This window comes from Phascolarctos cinereus, unplaced genomic scaffold (assembly GCF_003287225.1).
Source record: "Phascolarctos cinereus isolate Bilbo 61053 unplaced genomic scaffold, phaCin_HiC Scaffold_1;HRSCAF=81, whole genome shotgun sequence".
In the NCBI taxonomy this organism is placed as follows: domain Eukaryota; kingdom Metazoa; phylum Chordata; class Mammalia; order Diprotodontia; family Phascolarctidae; genus Phascolarctos; species Phascolarctos cinereus.
Window position 1 is genome coordinate 93,971,226 of NW_027555514.1, and position 17,964 is coordinate 93,989,189.

At 37.7% G+C, this 17,964-nt stretch overlaps 1 protein-coding gene across 1 annotated transcript in view; it reads right to left on the reverse strand.

Moving 5' to 3' along the window:
* CNTNAP2 (contactin associated protein 2) overlaps positions 1-17,964 on the reverse strand; it is a 1,976,042-nt gene that overhangs the window by 97,999 nt on the left and 1,860,079 nt on the right. The gene's annotated exons all lie outside the window — the stretch shown is intronic.

Sequence of the window (17,964 nt, forward strand, 5' to 3'; positions counted from 1 at the left end):
CCTCCCTTATGGTTCTTTATTTCATTCTCCACAATGACTTTTCCAAGCCTTCTCTTTTCAAGGTAATCATAGAATCCCCTCTCCCCAGTGTCTCAGCTGAGGACCTCACTTCATACTTCATTGATTAAAATCAAAGGTATTTACCTCAAGCTCTTTTTTCTTTCTTCCTCCTCATCAAACAATCTTTTGAAATTGACACCATTCCCTCACCCTGACTATTTCCCCCTTTACACCCATCTTTGATGAACAGATGGTCCTCCTCTGCACCAAAGTCAATCCATCTATATGCACCCTTGATCCCATCTCCTCCAGGCTCCTCCAGCAGATCTGCACCACTATCATCCCACTCTTTTCTCTCCCTTTCTACTAACTTCTCTGCTGTCTATGAAGGTGCCCAAGTCTCCCCCATCCTTAAAAACCTATCGCCTTATAAGCTATTGTCCCATATTGTACTTCTTGAAAGAACTGTCTCCATTCAGTAACTCCACTCTCTCTCCTCTCACTCTCATCTAAATGCTTTGCAATATGCCTTTGACCTCATCATTTAACTGAGATTGCTCTTTTCAAAGTCATTGTCAGTGAAATTGCTAACCCTTATAGCCTTTTCTCAGTCCTTATCCTTGTTGAGCTTTTTGAAGCACATGACAAAACTGACCACCTCCTCTGTCCACTTTAGGATTTTGTGACAGTGCTCAATTGGGTCTCTGCTTATTTGATCATTTATCAGTCTCCTTTGATAAATCATCATATATAACTCACCCTTAGGGTCAAAGCCACTTATATCTGGGCTTTGTCCTATACATTGCTGAATGAAATCATGAAGACAACAATCTGTATTTAGAGGAGGTAATGGCTCATTCCGATTCACAACAAACATTGATTTTTCTACTCACCTATCAGCAGCTCAGGAGGAGTCAATGTATTTCGCAAAGCCTGTGGACTTTCATTTTCAACTTTTTTAGCCCAAATAGAAAGTGTTAGAGCTAAGATTCAAGCCCAGAATTTCTCTTCCTAAGTCCAGGGTTCTTTCTATTATGCTATACTAAATTAATGGTTTTGTAACTACTGTGAAATTTCTTTTTTTTTTCTTAAAATTTTTTCAGTTTATTGATATGTATTAAGAAAATATTGAAATATTTTAGAAATTCAAATTTTAACTTTGTCTTCTCATAAAGGAGAAAATTATCATCTTATTTCTACTTCTGGTTTCATCTTTGAAACCAGAGGTAATGGAGAGATAAAAGTTCATTTCTCTGTGGAGGGTAATGACTATATCACATGTGAAAGTTTCTGAGACATAAATGTATAAAAGGCAATGGGTAAAGAGTCATCTTGTATTACCTCCTTAAAAGATAATCGAACCTTATTTTTTAGTCAATGACCTAATTTCCTTCTCTACTCCTGTTCCAATGATGTTGAGCACCACAGGAGCAGCTCTTCAGGCACTGCAAATTGATGGTTTCTGGGCTAGGTGACCTATGAATTCCCTTTCAAGTGTGACATTCTATGAGGTCTTCCTCCTCCTCATTAAGGTTAATCCTTGTACTTATGCCCCAATCACATTTCTTCTTGCTGCAAAGACCTTGCTGTCTTCCCTTATCTCTCATGTCACTCAGACTTCACTGGTGGTTTCTTACCTGCGTGCGAACATACCCAGGTTTCCCAATAGTGAATAGAGTATTAGACACAGAGTCAGAAAGATGTGAGTTTAAATCCTGCCTATTATCCACTAGGTATGTGACTAAGTCATTTAAATTCTTATTTTCAGTTTCTTATGTAAAATGGGGATAATGGCACCTGAATCCTAGCCAGCTTCCTCCTTATCCTCCTCCTATCAGAACTCAAACTCTGTCCCTGGGATATTAGGCTTGGATTTCTTGTTTACAGACCAAGCTGGCATGCCTCTTCCTGGCCATTTCTAAGCCAGGCAGCCTCACGCATACCCTCCCCACTTCTAGCCCCACTTCTGGTGTGATTTTTCTCCACTGGAATGTCAGTTGCTTGATGGCAAGGTCTGTCTTGTATGTGTTTGTATCCCCTGTACTCAGTACAGTGACTGGCACATTTTAAGTGCTTAATAAATACTTTCTCATTCATTCATTCTTGATCTTTCTTGTCCTTTCATTTCTGAACTTTTGGAAAAAGTTATCTGATGCCTCTGCTTCGTTACTGTCCTCCACCTCTTGAAATCTGGATTTCACTTCCCACCTCCACTGAAATTTTTTTTCAAAAGTAATTAATTACTTTCTAATTGCCAAACCTAATGACTATATTTTTGTCTTCATCTTCCTTAAAGTTTCTATAGATTTTGATGCTATTGACCATTCTCTTTTCTAATTCTGTATACTCTTTCTTCCTTTATCTTCAGAGACATCACACTTCCATTATTCTTCTACTGTTCTGAAAAGTTCTTCTAACTGCCCTTAATGAAGATGTTCCTTAGGGCCCACTTTATCCCTCTTCTATATTCTTGTATTTTCTGTCAGTTAACTCATTTACCCTATGGCTTCAACTATGACATTATTTAGATGACTCCCATTCTATTCTAGATCTGATCTCTCTCATAGCCTCATAGATTTAGAGTTGGAAGCAAACTCAAAAGTCATTTAGTCCAACCACTCATCTACTGAAGGAATACCTTCTACAACAACCCTAAAAATGACTATCAAGACTCTTTTTGAATATTGCCAACAATAATGAACTAGTAATGTTGCAAGCAGTCCATTCCATTGTTGGACAAAGATTTGTTGGAAATGTATTACTTCTATTGGAACACTATCTGCTTTCCTTTAGTTTCCCATTCATCTGTCTTAGCTCTGCCCTCTAGTACAAAAGAGAAAAGTCTTTCAGACTATAGCTCTTTAAATACTTAAAGATGGCACTTATGTTTTCCCTCTTTCTTCTCTTTTCTGAGCTAACCATCTCCAGTTCCTTCATCCATTCATTATATGTCATTTTCTCCAGACCATCCACCATCCTGGCTGCACTCCTCTAAGTACACTCTAATTTATCTAGACTACTCTTAGAATGAAATGTGGCACCTAGAACTGATCACAATACTTCAGGTGGCATCTAATCAAGGTAAGTAATGGTAGAGCTATTCCCTTTTTTTTTCATTTACTCCATTCTCTAAAGCCGATTTCCTTTTGAATTATTCCAAATCTGGCTTTGGCCTCAACAATATTATTGAAACTTCCTCCAAAGGTAACAAATGGCCACCTTTCTAGCTCAGTTCAGTGACTTTTTCTCACTCTTTATTTTCCTTGAATTTTTGGTAGTATTGGATGATGTTAACCTTAATATTTTGTTCTCTCTTTATATTGGGCATAATGACACTATAGTCTCACGATTCTTTTTCTCTTCTCTTCTCCTTCTTTCTCCATTGCCAGCTCATCTTTTCCCCAACCCCTAAGTGAGATTAATTTAAGCTAAATCCTCTGGCCTCAGCTCTTTTCTTTACATACACTCCCTTGGTGAATTAATTAATTTTTATTACTTTAATTTCTTTAATGACATTTCTTTGATGATATCAATTTTACCACTTTTCCTTACTCATTCCTCTCATGTGCATCCATTTCAAACTGCTCCCACATGGCATGGATCTCTTCACTGCCCTTTGTATGATCCTCATATTCTTTTTGTTGGAGATTAAGATGTTCTATTACTTGTGGTCACACAAAAACATCAGAAGAAGAGTGACATTAAAAAGATAAGACTTTTGTTTCAGAGACAAGGTTGGTATTATTAAGGCAAACAACAACTACAACAACAAACCTCCAAAAAAATGGCAATTTCTTGAAGGCAATGAAGTATTATTCAATTCTAGTCATAATTCACTATTTATCTCTGGCTTCTGTTCAAGATAACTAGATCTATCTCCATATCCATATGTGCTCATGTATCCATACAAACACATGTATGTACAGATGGATGAGCTCCATAGGTTGTCTGTTCAATGATGTATCATAGTCTAAAAAAAATGGGCAGTCATCCTCCATTTGTTTTTTTTCTTTCCTGTGTGGATAATTAGACCAAACTCTTTAAAGTGATTATGGATTTAATTTAGGAGGCTTTAAGATGCTCTGGGGTTTAAGAAATTGAGTACAATGCTGTTTTCATCAGCTATAGGGAATATTTTCTTGAATTGGACTCTGCTCTCTATCTCCTCCATGGTGACTATGAGTAGATTTTGGCTTCTTTTATGCTTCACTTAATATTTTTTTATGGGGGGTTTTGGATCAAAGACATTTCAATTGTTATATGTTTCAAGAAATCTGGTATTATTTTGGCATAGGTTTCATCATAGTTATGTAAAAATATGGGCTAGCCGAATGATATGTGAGAATGACTGATGGACAGCACTTGAGCTCTACTGGTTGTCTTGTGATGCCAAGAGAAATTGAATGCATCAGGTGACCCTCTGTGGTGAATTTATGTAAGAACACAGACAAGAGACAAGCAGGGTAGGCAGACTTAGATAAATTTCAATCTGCATCATTAGAGGTAATACCTATACTGATGAGATCGCAGATTCATTTGAATATTTGAACTTTAATTATCCCTTGATTTTCCCATGCCACCCTATCTCCAAATAATTTTAAGTGTTTTCCCTATCTTTAATCAATTAGTAGTTCCACTCATCCTTAAAGAAGTATATGAAGGCTAGCCGTTATTAACTATAACAATTCAAATGGGAACATGTTTTAGATGTGAATCATTTAATTTCACTGATTTCTTCTTGATTTTCCTCTCAAAATGTATATGGTTTTTACTCATTATATATAGTGTTGTATACTTAGCGTTATATGGTATATAAAATTTGTCCAGAAGAATAGAAGAGTAGAGAAATTAGAATAAAATATCTGTATTTTAAAATTTTGTTAGTAGGAACACTTTTCTGAAGAATGATTTTATAAATATTTCAAACTCTCCAAGTGTGGTGGTAATGGAGGAGGGGGTTGGGTATATACCTATACAGACAGGTAGATCCTGGTATGTTTTCTGTAGACACAGTGAGTGGGAGAAGTAAGAATATTCTGCATAGGAACCTTCTGTCATGCTCTGAGCATCAGGATGAGTCGAGGTGGAAGGCTGTGAGATGGCACAGCCCTAGGGGAGTTAAGAACTATGTCTTGCGACAATCCTGTCACTAGCCTCATTTACTGTACATTGTTACTATACTTCCTGGTATATTTCCCATTTTATATTTCATTCCACATGTATTTTGAGGGGAAAAAATCAAGAGAATATTTTCATGCACAACCACCACCTAACTTTCATTGTTTTGTCTGTTCTGAAACAGCAATGGGTTCTGCTAACAGAGAATTCTTAAAGTTGAAAGTACTTTGTTCTTAACACAGACAAAAGATTAAATTAAAAGAGCAACTAACACTCTGGCAATAACTTTCCCTGGGGAGGTGAAAACAAGTAAATATTTGGTCTTCTATTAAGAAGACTCCCTTCTTCCCTTTGTGTGGGAGTGTTGAGTGCTTTCCTGTCCTTTCTCCCATCTCCATAGTCATAGAACTTTTGGTGTGGACTTAAGATGTTTAAGCTTGAAATCAGAAAGGAAAGGAATCTCAAAGCTAAAGATTCTCTTTTGAATATTTTGCAAACTATATTTCTCTTTCTTTTTAAAGTTCAACAGATTCTTTAAGCTTTTGATCAGATTGCAACACGTTGGACATGTGAAGAATTAGTGAAGCGAGGGAAATAAATTAAGAAAGCTAGATCCCAATTACCTTTACTACTGATTACTCTATAACTATGTTCTCTAGAAAATTCAATGAGACTCATGAATTGATCATATTTGTTGAAGGTGGCCGCAGAATAGAACTATATGCTTACAAAACTGTCTTTCTGCAAGCTTCAGAGTACAAGTGTTGGAATGGGGGTGGGGAGATTATGGGGATAAAGTATAAAAACAATTATTGGTCCAAATTAATTCAAGTTGATAAAGCAAAGGGAATCATTTTTGCTTTCTAACAGCTATCATTCCTCCTGTCAGTATCTTCCCAAGGGTGCCATGCCATAAAGCTATCACCCCTTTCATAATTTAATATTGGGGGAGAAGAATTGTGGAATGGAGTTTTGTATGTGAAAATTAAAGATACTTTGCCAGTGTAACTAGTTCAGGCAAATACAACCATCTGTTACATTTGGAGCAATCATTTTCCATCTGTTATATGATTTTGAACAACCAAATAAAAGAAATACTAATGGAGTATAGACTGTGTCTAAGAGGCAAGGGTCAGGGAGAAAGGAGGGAATGGGACATGGTGGGGGAATATTTATTTTTTAAAAAAATCAAATGCTTTTCTGCTGATTTTTTTCCCTCTCAACTCGTGACCTTCAACTTAAAAGATGTGCCACTGTCTGCTGAGCTAAGCTGGTTCTGTGTCAAATGAGATTCAGTTTTATGAACTGAGATGCCTATAAAAGATGTTAATCAACACCAGCAGAGAATTTGAGTCTGTTAGTAGCTTCCTTCTCTCTTCTCCACCTTTAAGATGCTTAACTTTTCCTTCCTTTATTCAATCCACTCTTGAAGAATACACTGCATTCATTACTTTAGTCTGCTTTGAGCATTGTGACTGAGACCAGATCCTATTGCTATAATCACAGCTGTAATCCAGGTGATGTTTTCCTTGAGTTATACTACTTAGTAGCTATATTTCTTTTCTTACATAGTTCTCAGTTCCAAATAAACTCAAGTTCAAATAGTATGCATTTTACTAACATGTGTACACTAAATAGAAGACTCCATCTTTCTTAGAAAAGAAACCTTACTTAAAATAAGTCTATCGCATTCCTCAGCAAACAGTAAGCTTTGTTTTATCCTGAATTTAAGACAGTACTCATAATACACATTCGTCAGTGAGAGAAGAAAAATGTAGCTTCCAGTTCCCAAATCTGTGTCAATTTCTGCTTTGAAAAGGTATTGGCATCCAGACAACAAAGATGGTCGCTGATCCACTGGTTTCTCTGTCACATCCAACTAACCATGAGACAAATAGGATTATTCCCCAGTATGCCAGTATCCGGAGGGGTGCGATTTCTTCCTGTGACAACCACAGACTGTGCTTTACCTCATGGTCCTTAGCTAGCCCTTAATGCAATGTGCCATGTAACTACACTCCATGACCAAAGTCCCTGGGTTTCCGTTTCCATAGCAGCACTTTCCTGGAACCTGAAACTTTTCTCAGATATTGTGAGGGTAAGGGCTAGATTCTCTGGGAAGTGGGCCACCTCCTTTCTTGTCATAACCATACCCACAGTTGTCCTGCTACTGCCCTGATTCCTACCGGACTAGTTATGTTCTAGGTTGTTATTCCTGCTCACCTCATTGGATTGTTCTTTGTACTGCTGACCCTTCCCAGTGGACTATCTTCTGTTGCCATTCCATTCTTCCCCAATGGACTGTTCACCATTCTGTCATGCCCTCTACTCCCATTCTGACTCATTTGTTGGTTCTTTATAACTTGGTTCCTTCCTACCTTTCCAACCTTGTTATACCTTACTCCCTTTCCATAACACTATTCTTCCTGTAGTTCTGAGAACACATCATCCTATCTCTCAGGTCCATTCCCTTGTACTTGCTTGTCCCATACCTGAAAGCTCTTCCCCCTTACCTCCACTTCTAAGTTTCCCTGACTTCCTTCAAGGCTCAGCTCAGATCCCAACTTCCGCAGGAGACTGTTCCCAGTCCCCCCGGCTGTTAATGCCTTCCTCTTTCTCTGTCTCTGTCTCTGTGTCTGTCTGTCTGTCTCTCTCTCTCTACACACACACACACACACACACACACACACACACACACACACACACACACACATACATACATATGTATCTTATACATACCTACCTATTTACATTAAGTCTTCCCATTACGATATACAAATTTCTTAGGATCAAATACCATGTTTTCCCCTTTCTTTGTATTTCTATCACTTAGCACAGTACCTGGTGTATAATAACCACTTAAAAATACTTGTTAACTGACAGGTGAAAAAAAATTCCTCATTACAGCTCTGACAGTCAAGACTCACTCATGATGCCTTTCTTTTTATTCAGTTCTATGATATCTTCTCTTTCTGTTTTTTTTTTTTTTTAGTATCTCAGGGTTGTTAAAAGAAATATCAATCTTGCTGCTGTTCTCTGTTAATAACTGCCAGCAGGTAGGCACCTAAGAAATACTGCTTGATTTGAACTGAATTGAATTAGACTCAGATCTTTTCTTGATTAAGAACTCCATTTGTTTTCATATTTGATGCTGTTGTTTGGGAACAGACAACTACGTTCATGTCAGGGTGGAATCTGGCTCCTATTCCTCTACCCTGTGGAATGGAGACAGAAGAGATAGCAAGGAAGCAAGAATGCCACTGCTAACAACGACTATTTAAAATTACCATGCGCTTGAGTATAAAAGCCAATGTGGGATTATAGCATCATAGATCTAGACCAGGGCAGTTAGGTGGCATAGTGGATAGAGTATTTGGATTGGAGTCAGGAAGACTCCTTTTGTTGAGTTCAAATCTGGCCTCAGACACTTACTAGCTGGGCGACCCTGTCTGCCTCATTTTCCTCATCCGTAAAATGAACTGGAGAAAGAAATGGCAAACCACTCCAGTATCTTTGCCAAGAAAACCCCAGCTGGGGTCATGAACAGTAGGACACACCTGAAATGACTGAACAACAATGAAGAGTTAGTGAGAGCCCTAATTTTTGCCTCCCCTCATTTTACAAATTGGGAAATTGAAACTCAAACAGGTTAGATGGCTTGTCCAATATCCTGCAGGTTGTAAGTGGCAGAGTCAAGATTTGAATCCAGGTCCTCTGGTTCTAAGTCGAGTGCTCTTTTCACTGTAAAAGACGTCTTTCTGAGCATAAGCTGGAAATGACTGCTAGGGAGAATTTATAGAACAGAGCAGAATAAAAAGGAATTGGTTGTTCTCAAATGGTTCTATAAATAGGAAGACCCCTGAAAATACATAGACACATTGATCATATATACATATAGAGGTGAGCTGGCCCCAGTGCACAGTTCTATATAAAATGATGGCCTGAGTTCTGTTTTGAGTGATGAGTGTGACACAAAAGACTGAAATGAGAGCCCTAATTATAGTTGTCAGTGAACAATTGGTTTAATGAATCTAGAGAGATAATGTGGTGTGGTAGGTGCATCAGCATGCGGGATAAAAAGGAGATAATGGGGTTGTCTGTTTCATGCACCTGTGGAATGCATTATTTAAAAACTGATCCCTACTCATTTCAAAATGAGAGTTTAAACACTGGCCATTCATTAAAAAATGATAGAGAAGGAATAATAGGAACTACTGCTCATCTTGGAAAATTGATCTGGTTTTCAGGGCCTTTCCTTCTCGTGAAGATCAAAAGAAAAGGATTTTAAAAAAAATTATAAAAATAGAGGTATTAGAGATTAATTTTCTGCTTCAAAAGCAATACAGGAAAACATTTCAGGCTTGGGTCCTGGTTTTAAACTCTGCATATAGAACAGTTACATCAACTGGGCCTGCTTTGTAACTCATTCTTTAACAGTAGCAGATGGCTAGGTTCTGGTTTCTAATACTGCAGGTGAAAATGTGATATGGGAATTTTTTTTAATGTTAAGAAAATATTCTTATGTTTGGTATTTATATCATCTTATATGATTCTTTGCCAATTCTTCATTTTTAAGCTTAAGCCCCCAAATGTTCATTTCCTTTAAGGAATTAAAACTAGCCCTTCTACGGAAATGGGATTATCACATTATGCCTTCATTAAAGTAAGAATTTGAGTGACGTGATGCCCCAAAATGACATCAACTGACAATTTGGTGAGTAAAGAAATATAATCACATACTGAAAATACTAATGATAATTGCTGATGATTGCAATTTGTATTGCAAATGCTCATTTGCTTCACCTTCTGGATTCTAGCTACTACTGAGGTTGTCATCAGAAATGTAAGAGAGGGTTTGTTATCATCAAGAAGAAATATCATTAAAAGGAATAGCTATCATCTCAGTGAAAGAGAAGGGGGTTCATTATAAGCAGATGTTGCTAATGATAGCACTATGAATGAAGTAAGGAGAGAGACAGGGAAAGCTCCCCCTTTATCATGTCACTTAACAATGTGGGTATGAGATATGTCTTTTGAAAACAAACAAAAACCTCCATAGAAACACAGCAAATGTTTTTCTTTTTTAAAAAGGAAAGGAAAAACAAATCCTTCCAAAGTGGATTAAAATAGCCTTGGGGAGAAAATAAAAATTGCCAAGTATGATGGTAAAATTTTTTCCTCAATAGAGGAAAAGTTTATCAAGAACAACTGCTATTTTGTTCTTTGTATCCCTTGTATAGCAGCAGTTCTTGAACTTATTGGTCTCAAAACTCCTTTACATTTTTTTGAAATGGTTGGGGAATCTTCCACCCCTAAGAGCTATTGTTTATGTGAGCTATATCTATCAGTATTTACTATGTTCATTTCAATTCACTCAATATTTATTAAGTGTCTTCTTTGTACCAGAAATTAAAATGTCTTGGTATTATTATGAAGAGTTCTGATCTTGCAGATCCCTTGAAAAAATCTCAGGGACTTTCTTGAGAAGTATTGCTTTAGTGTCTCAGGCCCGGCACATAGTGGGCAATTTAAAAATCATCTTCTGGTTTTTGTCATTGCAGAGAGTTAATTGACCTTTGTATTGGTGTTTGTTTTATCTGACATTTCTTCCTTCTCCCTCTTCATCTGTTGGATTCCTACTCTTCTTTCAGAGTTTAACTGAAATGTCATCTTTTAATTTTTCCTATTATCCTTTGCCATGAATAACTGTTGACCCTTGGAACTCACATGGATCTGTTGTACATTTCTGCAACTTATGTGTTACCATTGTATTATACTTATGTACTATGCCCCCAGCAGACTGTCAGCTCCATTAAGGAAAGAACCATATCTTATCCAAATTTGTATCTTTCATAGAACAGCAGTCCACATATAGTAAATATTTGGTAATATTTTTTATTGAACTGAATTATCTCAGTTGGACCCACAGAATTAGGGAACAAGTACTTACTGGGACTTCCCAATAAACTTACCTCAACAGATGATTTGTGAGTGTTCTGCTGAAAGGATCACAGCGCTTCTTAAATCTCAAGCAAAGGTTCTACTAATATACCTCTCTAAACAGGTTGTCATCATGTTAGATTATATAATTAGGACCCAAGAAATTCCAATGAGATAGAAGTAATTTTAAAAAGTTGATAGGGATAAATGTAAACATCTACATTTGGTTATAAAAAGTAAACTGTACAACTATAGCATGGGGCAGGAGAGGTTTTAGCTGGACAGCAGTTCCTGTTTAAAAAAAAAAAGACCTAGGGGTTTTCGTGGATGACAAGCTCAGTGAAGTCAGAATAGTTTTATCTGGGGGTATTTAAAGAGAAGTTATATGATCACTTGCAAGCACGTTGTGGAAGGGATGGGTATCAATTAGACCAGATGACCTCTGAGACCAAAATCTTTCTGACTCTAACATTCTAGGAATGGATTTAAAATTTAATTAATATTAGAAAACGGAGCATTTGGGGAGAAGTGTGGGGGAAAGGCAATAAGAGTTAGGTGATTTGCCCAGGATCATACAGCTAGTTAAGTATCTGAGGCCATTTTTGACTCAGGTCCTCCTGACTTTAGGGCCAGTGCTGTACCCACTGCACCACCTAGCTGCCCCTGAACATTTGTTAAGAAAAAGCCGCTTGTATGAAGCTACTTGCATCTCATGTAACAATTCTGTTGCAGAGGACAAAGGAGGTAGAAAAAGATGGCAAAGAACCTGAAAAGATCCTCTAAAATTAAATCACTATATACTAATATTCAACGACTTCAGGGAAAAGGTAAAGACATAGAGATTTTAGAAAATTTGGCATAGAAGTAAGAAATGAAAGAATCCAGAGGCATGCAGACTGGAAGATCAAAACTCTTCATAATAATATCTATATTCATAATAATACCTATAAGAATAGTCAGTTTTGCTATAACACATTTCAAAAATGCAAATTTATTCCAACACGGCTGACATATTAGGGAACATTTTGAACATGACATTAATTTTGAGTTTTCTTCTGTGTGAGTTCTTGCTTGAGACAGAGCAAGGATGCAGAAAACTACACCACTTTACAAGAACTAACAGGCTGCAACCTTTCTGATGGCCACTTCCACAAGCAAACCTGAGTTTGTTGTCAAGGTAAGGTGTCTTAATTATTGAATGTCTTCTAGGAACTCTGAGCAGAGAAGGGTTGCTCTGCATTACCCCAGCCCTCACCTATCAGGAGTTTCAGTCTGCCCAACTTGCTCCTGCAGTCCCGGGTGCAGGTTCAACAGCAGCCCAAGGACATAAAGAAAGCCACTAATTATTCTAGCATCTATGTATTTCCTAACAATCTAGCATGAACAAAACTGTGCCACCGTTTTTATTAGGTTCTTATTTTTTTTACATCACTGCTAAATTCTTTCTTTTTTAGCTTTGTGTCTCTATCCCCATTTTCCTCACAAGCTCTGTAGTTTTTATTATAGGGTTTTACTTAGAATAGTGCTTTTGGGGAACCGAATTACAGCAGAATTGACAGAATTTCTCCTTCCTTCAAGGAGAAAGTTGGGAAGAGTGAACATGTGAGTTCCAAATGATATAACAACAACAACAACAACAACAAACTATTATATTTTAATAGATAAGAAATAACTGAATACCAATGGATCCATTTCTAAATTAGCTATTATTGTATAGTCAGGCCATTAACTTGTGAAAAAGATCAAAATAAGTAGAAAATAGAAGAATAAAAACAAGATTATATAGAATATGATTATATCTCTAGTCTGACCTATTTAAATGAGCTCTTGACAGTAAAAATAGGAATGAATAAAAGAATAACCATTAAGAAAGACTGTTACCATTTCCTATGGAAGTAGAACTGATATAAATCAATTGCCATAATGAGGAAGTCAAAGAATCTAGAAAACACCTTTGCCAATAAAAATCTCATTTCTTTGCCAAGGCAAAAAATTTGGCAGTCAAGGACAACATTTATTTAGAAAGTAAACATATTCTTTAGGGGAAATATGGTGGAAGGTTATGAGCAGTTAGCTTTTAAAGCAAACAAAAAAAGTTGTGGAGGCAACAATATATAAAATAGGGATTTTTAACCTGGAGTTAAAGATACCCTAAAGGGTTTATGGATATATTTCAAGGAGTCCATTAGCTTGATGGGAAAATATACATCCTTATTTTCACTACCTCTAACTTAAATCTAGCATTTTTTCAATTATTAACATAGGCAACAAACCACAGTAGTTTTGAGCTTCAGCAGATTGCCAAAGGGGTCCATGACACAAAAAAGGTTATGAACTCTTGCATTAGGGAAAGTACAATAAGAAACCAATTGGCTATATAGGCTTTTATTGCTGTATATTTTGAATCCTCTCATATGTTCGGCTGGGCACATGACAATGCTTTTTTTCCCTTCTCTTATTTTCTATTTAAGTTTAAAATAAATTAATAAAAAAAACTCAATGGATTTAAGATGAGTAAAGTTCACTGAGCATGAGTGAATCTTCCTCTAACAGAAACTAAGGGGTAGATAGGACCCCACGTAATCTAATCTTTGACCTAACCCAGGATTTCCTCCTTCCCCAAGCTTACAAAAAGGTCATCCAACTTGTGCCTGAAGATTTCCATGTTAGCCTATTCTACTGACAGACAGCTCTGTTAGAATTTAAGTCAAGCTCACAAACTGACATTTAATTAAATGCTTACTATTGAAGTGAAATCAACTCAAAATCTCTGTGATATTCCACATTGCTGATATAGGAAGAAACCTGTTCCAACAGTGCTGAATAGGAGATTACATTTGTTCATAATAACCTGGCCATATGGCTGTTTGTGGCTGGAATCTCATAAAGAGAAAGTAAACATTTTCAGCTTTGGAAAGCTCCATTATGCTGCTAGAGACAGCAGAAAAAGAATTTTCATGGTTGTGTGTGTGTGTGTGTGTGTGTGTGTGTGTGTGTGTGTGTGTGTGTGTGTGTGTGTTCTCTAGATCACAGGTGTTCAACATGAAGCCTAAAACACTCCTGAGTGCCACAGAAACCAAAATAAAATGTAACAGTAAACAAAATAAATAAAAATACAATGAAACATAGATAACACTATTTTTTAAAACTAAATTCAATATGCAGCCCCCAGAGATACTTATGCATGGAGTAGGGGCCCCTATTTCTATTTGATTTTGATATCACTTACCTAGGCTATATTCATTTGTTCTTGTGAATGGAACAAGATACTAAAGATAATGTATTCTGGTGGGCATTGTCCAGCATTTCCTGACTCTACTTTCCTATGTAGCTGTTCTGATACTATGAGAACCTGGGACCCTCTGAAAGACCATCTACCCTCTCCTGTTGTTAAGGAAGAAGGAAGGGGAATATAATCTGCTGACGAAGGAAGTGTGGAGTGAAAGGCGAGCTCATCAGATGGGAATGAAGCCCCAATGAATCCACCACCATGACTATTGCCATTGTAAGTAATATAGCAGGGGCAGGAGGCCGAGTCATCAAGAAAAGAATACAGGCTGGGTGAGAGCCACATGGAACAGGCTTAGAGGTGCTGAACTACTCATTGTGGCTGAGCACAGATTTAGTGATTCCCCATTTTTCTGTCCTTTGCTTCATTTATACTGTCTTGCACTCTGGAGAGGCAGGTAAGCCTGCCCTGCAAATTGTTTCCTAAGAGCTTGTTGTGATTTCCATGTTGCTGTTGTTTCTGAGTGGGCTTTTTCTGAGATAAAGTAGGTAAGAGGTGCTTTGCTATTCTACATGTTTCATTACTCAGATGCAAACAATGCTTGGTGGTGGTGGTGGAGGCGAGGCGGGGGAGGAGGGAAGAAGGGAAGAGACAGAGAGGAGGAGAGACAGAGAGAGAGAAAGAGGGAGAGAGGGAGAAGGAAAGATAGAAGAGAGTGAAAGAGAGAGGGGAGAGTTTATAAATGCTTTTTGGCTTATTTGTTTTGGCCTGGGCAGGGTGAGAGTGATACATTAATTCACTTTATTATTTTTAGTCCCAGTGGTGAATGGGCCTCCATTTTGGTAATGGGCCCAGACCAGCCATGCTTCATTCCTCCCCTTCCCCCAACTCTGTGCTACTGACTTTCTAAACTTAGCCACCATGTCCCTGCTCTTCCTCCTGTCCCCACCACTTTTCAACTCCTTTTGATGTATTATCTTCCTCCATTAGAATGTAAGCTCCTTGAAGACAGACCATCTCTCTTTTTGCTTATATTTGTACAACTCCTCACCCTCTCCTCCCCCAAGCACTTAGCTCTGGCACACAGTAGATGCTTAATAAATGCTTGTTGCCTGCCTGCCTGCCAGTCAAAATAAAATAACCCAGAAAAGTGGTAACATTCTGTCTTGGCCTCTACTTCTTCTGCAGCACGTCGTAAGCATTAGCAAATAATATTTGTAGAATACTTCGCATTATTAACTGGGTTAAACCAGAGCTTATATGCCAATTAATGCTGTTATTTCTGGGTTCAGACAGTACTCAGAAGTCTTATTCTCTAAGCTCAGAGTTGGCAGAAGACTTACTGATGATATCATTAATGAAGAGGAAATAGGCCATGTTCCCTCAGAACAGGTGTACTGGGAATAAGCTGGTCATCACTACAAAGGAAGCAAAGGGAATTGATATCTTTTTTTTTGTTGCACTTAATAGTATTTTATTTTTTCCAATTACATGCAAAGATAGTTTTCAACATTTATTTTTGTAAGATTTTGAGTTCCAAATTTTTCTCTCTCATCTTCTCTTCTCCCTCCCCAAGACAGAAAACAATCTGTTATAGGTTATACATGTACAATCATATCAAACACATTTCCACATTAATCATGTTGTGAAAGAAGAATCAGAACAAAAGGGAAAAACCATAAAAAAGAAAAAACAAAGAAACCCCCCCCCAAAGTGAAAATAGCATGTTTCGATCTGCATTCAGACTCCATAGTTTTTCAATCATGAGTCTTTAGGAATTGTCTTCAATCACTGTATTGCTGAGAAGAGCTCAGTCTATCATAGTTGATCAATTGCTATCTTTTTAAAAAATATATATATTCTGGGTAGACACAGGAGCTTGAGAAATATAATTGAAAACAATGGAAACCCAACAGCTGTCTTTGAGTCAATAAATGACTGCCTCTCTGATTGGAGGATAGGGTCATGAACTCCACGCCCCCATTTAAGGAGACAGCTCAGCTCAGCTCAGCTCAGACATCTCCTCATTTCTTACCAAGCTCTATTACTTTGAGACTTCTCTATCATGCCCCAAAGTTGGGTACCTTCTCTTCCACTACATTTTAAGCTTTTTGTGTGTTGTATTTGCTCTTTCCCCATTACACTGTAAGCTCCTTGAGGGCAGGGATCCTTTTTTTCCCCTATTTGTATCCTTAATATTTAGGACAATGCCTGGCACACAGGTGCTTAATAAGTGTTTACTGACTATTAACCATTGAGAAACATAGGTGAAAATAGTGGATACCAGTTATTGACCCTGAGTCTGCCACTGATATGATCCAGTTATCATTCTAAGCTCTCTTAGTACCATTGTGTTTACATGGGGATACCATGCTGAAATGTTAGTTTTCTTTCTTTATTTTTTTTTTTGTTCCTAAGTGCTTGAGAATAAATTGAAGCAACTTAAACAACTATTGTTTATTGAAGCCTATCTGACCACTTTCAGGGGAGGAGAATGTAACTTCACCTACCTCTAACCTAACTTTATAGATTTATTGAACATTATCTCCCTGGGCAGCTGGGAAGTGTGGTGGGTAGTGTGCTGTTGCTGCAGCCAGGAAGACTCAGTTAAAATCTTGTCTTAGACACTTCATAGCAGGTATCTTAGTCTTTACTCAGGGCTGTAAGGTGGCATAGTGGACAGAGTGCCAGGCCTAGAGTTAGGAAGACTCATTTTTCTGAGTTCAAATCCAGCCTCAGACACTTACTGGCTGTGTGACCCTTGGCAAATGCCTTAACCCTGTTCACCTCAGTTTCCTCAACTGTAAAATGAACTGGAGAACGAAATGGCAAACCAGTTCAGCATCTTCACCATGAAAACCCCAAATGCGATTACAAAGAATCAGACACAACTGGAAAAACAACTGAACAACTAATCTTCACCACAGTTTCCTCCCCTGTGAAATTGGGATAATAATAGCACTACCTCCCAGGGTTGTTCTGAGGATAAAATAATACGATATTTGTAAAGCTCCTTGCAAACCTTAAAACATCATATAAATGGTCACTATTATTATACTAGCCACTATTACCCTTGAAGTACAGTACATTAGAGCTAAACTGGACTGCTAGCTGTCCATTGAATCGGTCCTAGCATCTCCTGCTTCCATGGCTTCCCTCAAGTAGCCATCTTCTCCTGTGCATGATGAACCTTCTGTGCCACTCCACCTCTAAGGATGATTCTGTTCCCTGAAGGCTCAGTTCGGGGGCCTCCTTCACTTGGAAGTCTTTCTCTACTCTCCTAGTTGTGAGTGTTTCCTCTCTCTCATGTTATTGCTTTTATACTTATTTGTGCACATACTGAAGCCTTCCTCCCACTAGATTGTAAGCTCTATGAGCTTGGGAGTATTTAATTTTTATCGAACTGAATTTAAAGTTACCTATCAATCAATTAATGAACAATTTGTTACATAGCTAATCTACTCTGTACCTGGCTTTGTATTAGGTGTTAAGTATACAAAGAGAAAAATGAAACCGTCTTTGGTACTGGAGGAGTTTATATTCTATCAAGGGAAACAATATGTACTCATATTGTCTACCAGGGGTCAGGAATCTGTGGCCTGGAGGCTACATATGGCCCTCTAGGTCCTCAAGTGTGGCCTTTTGACTGAATCCAAAATTCATAGAACAAATCCCCT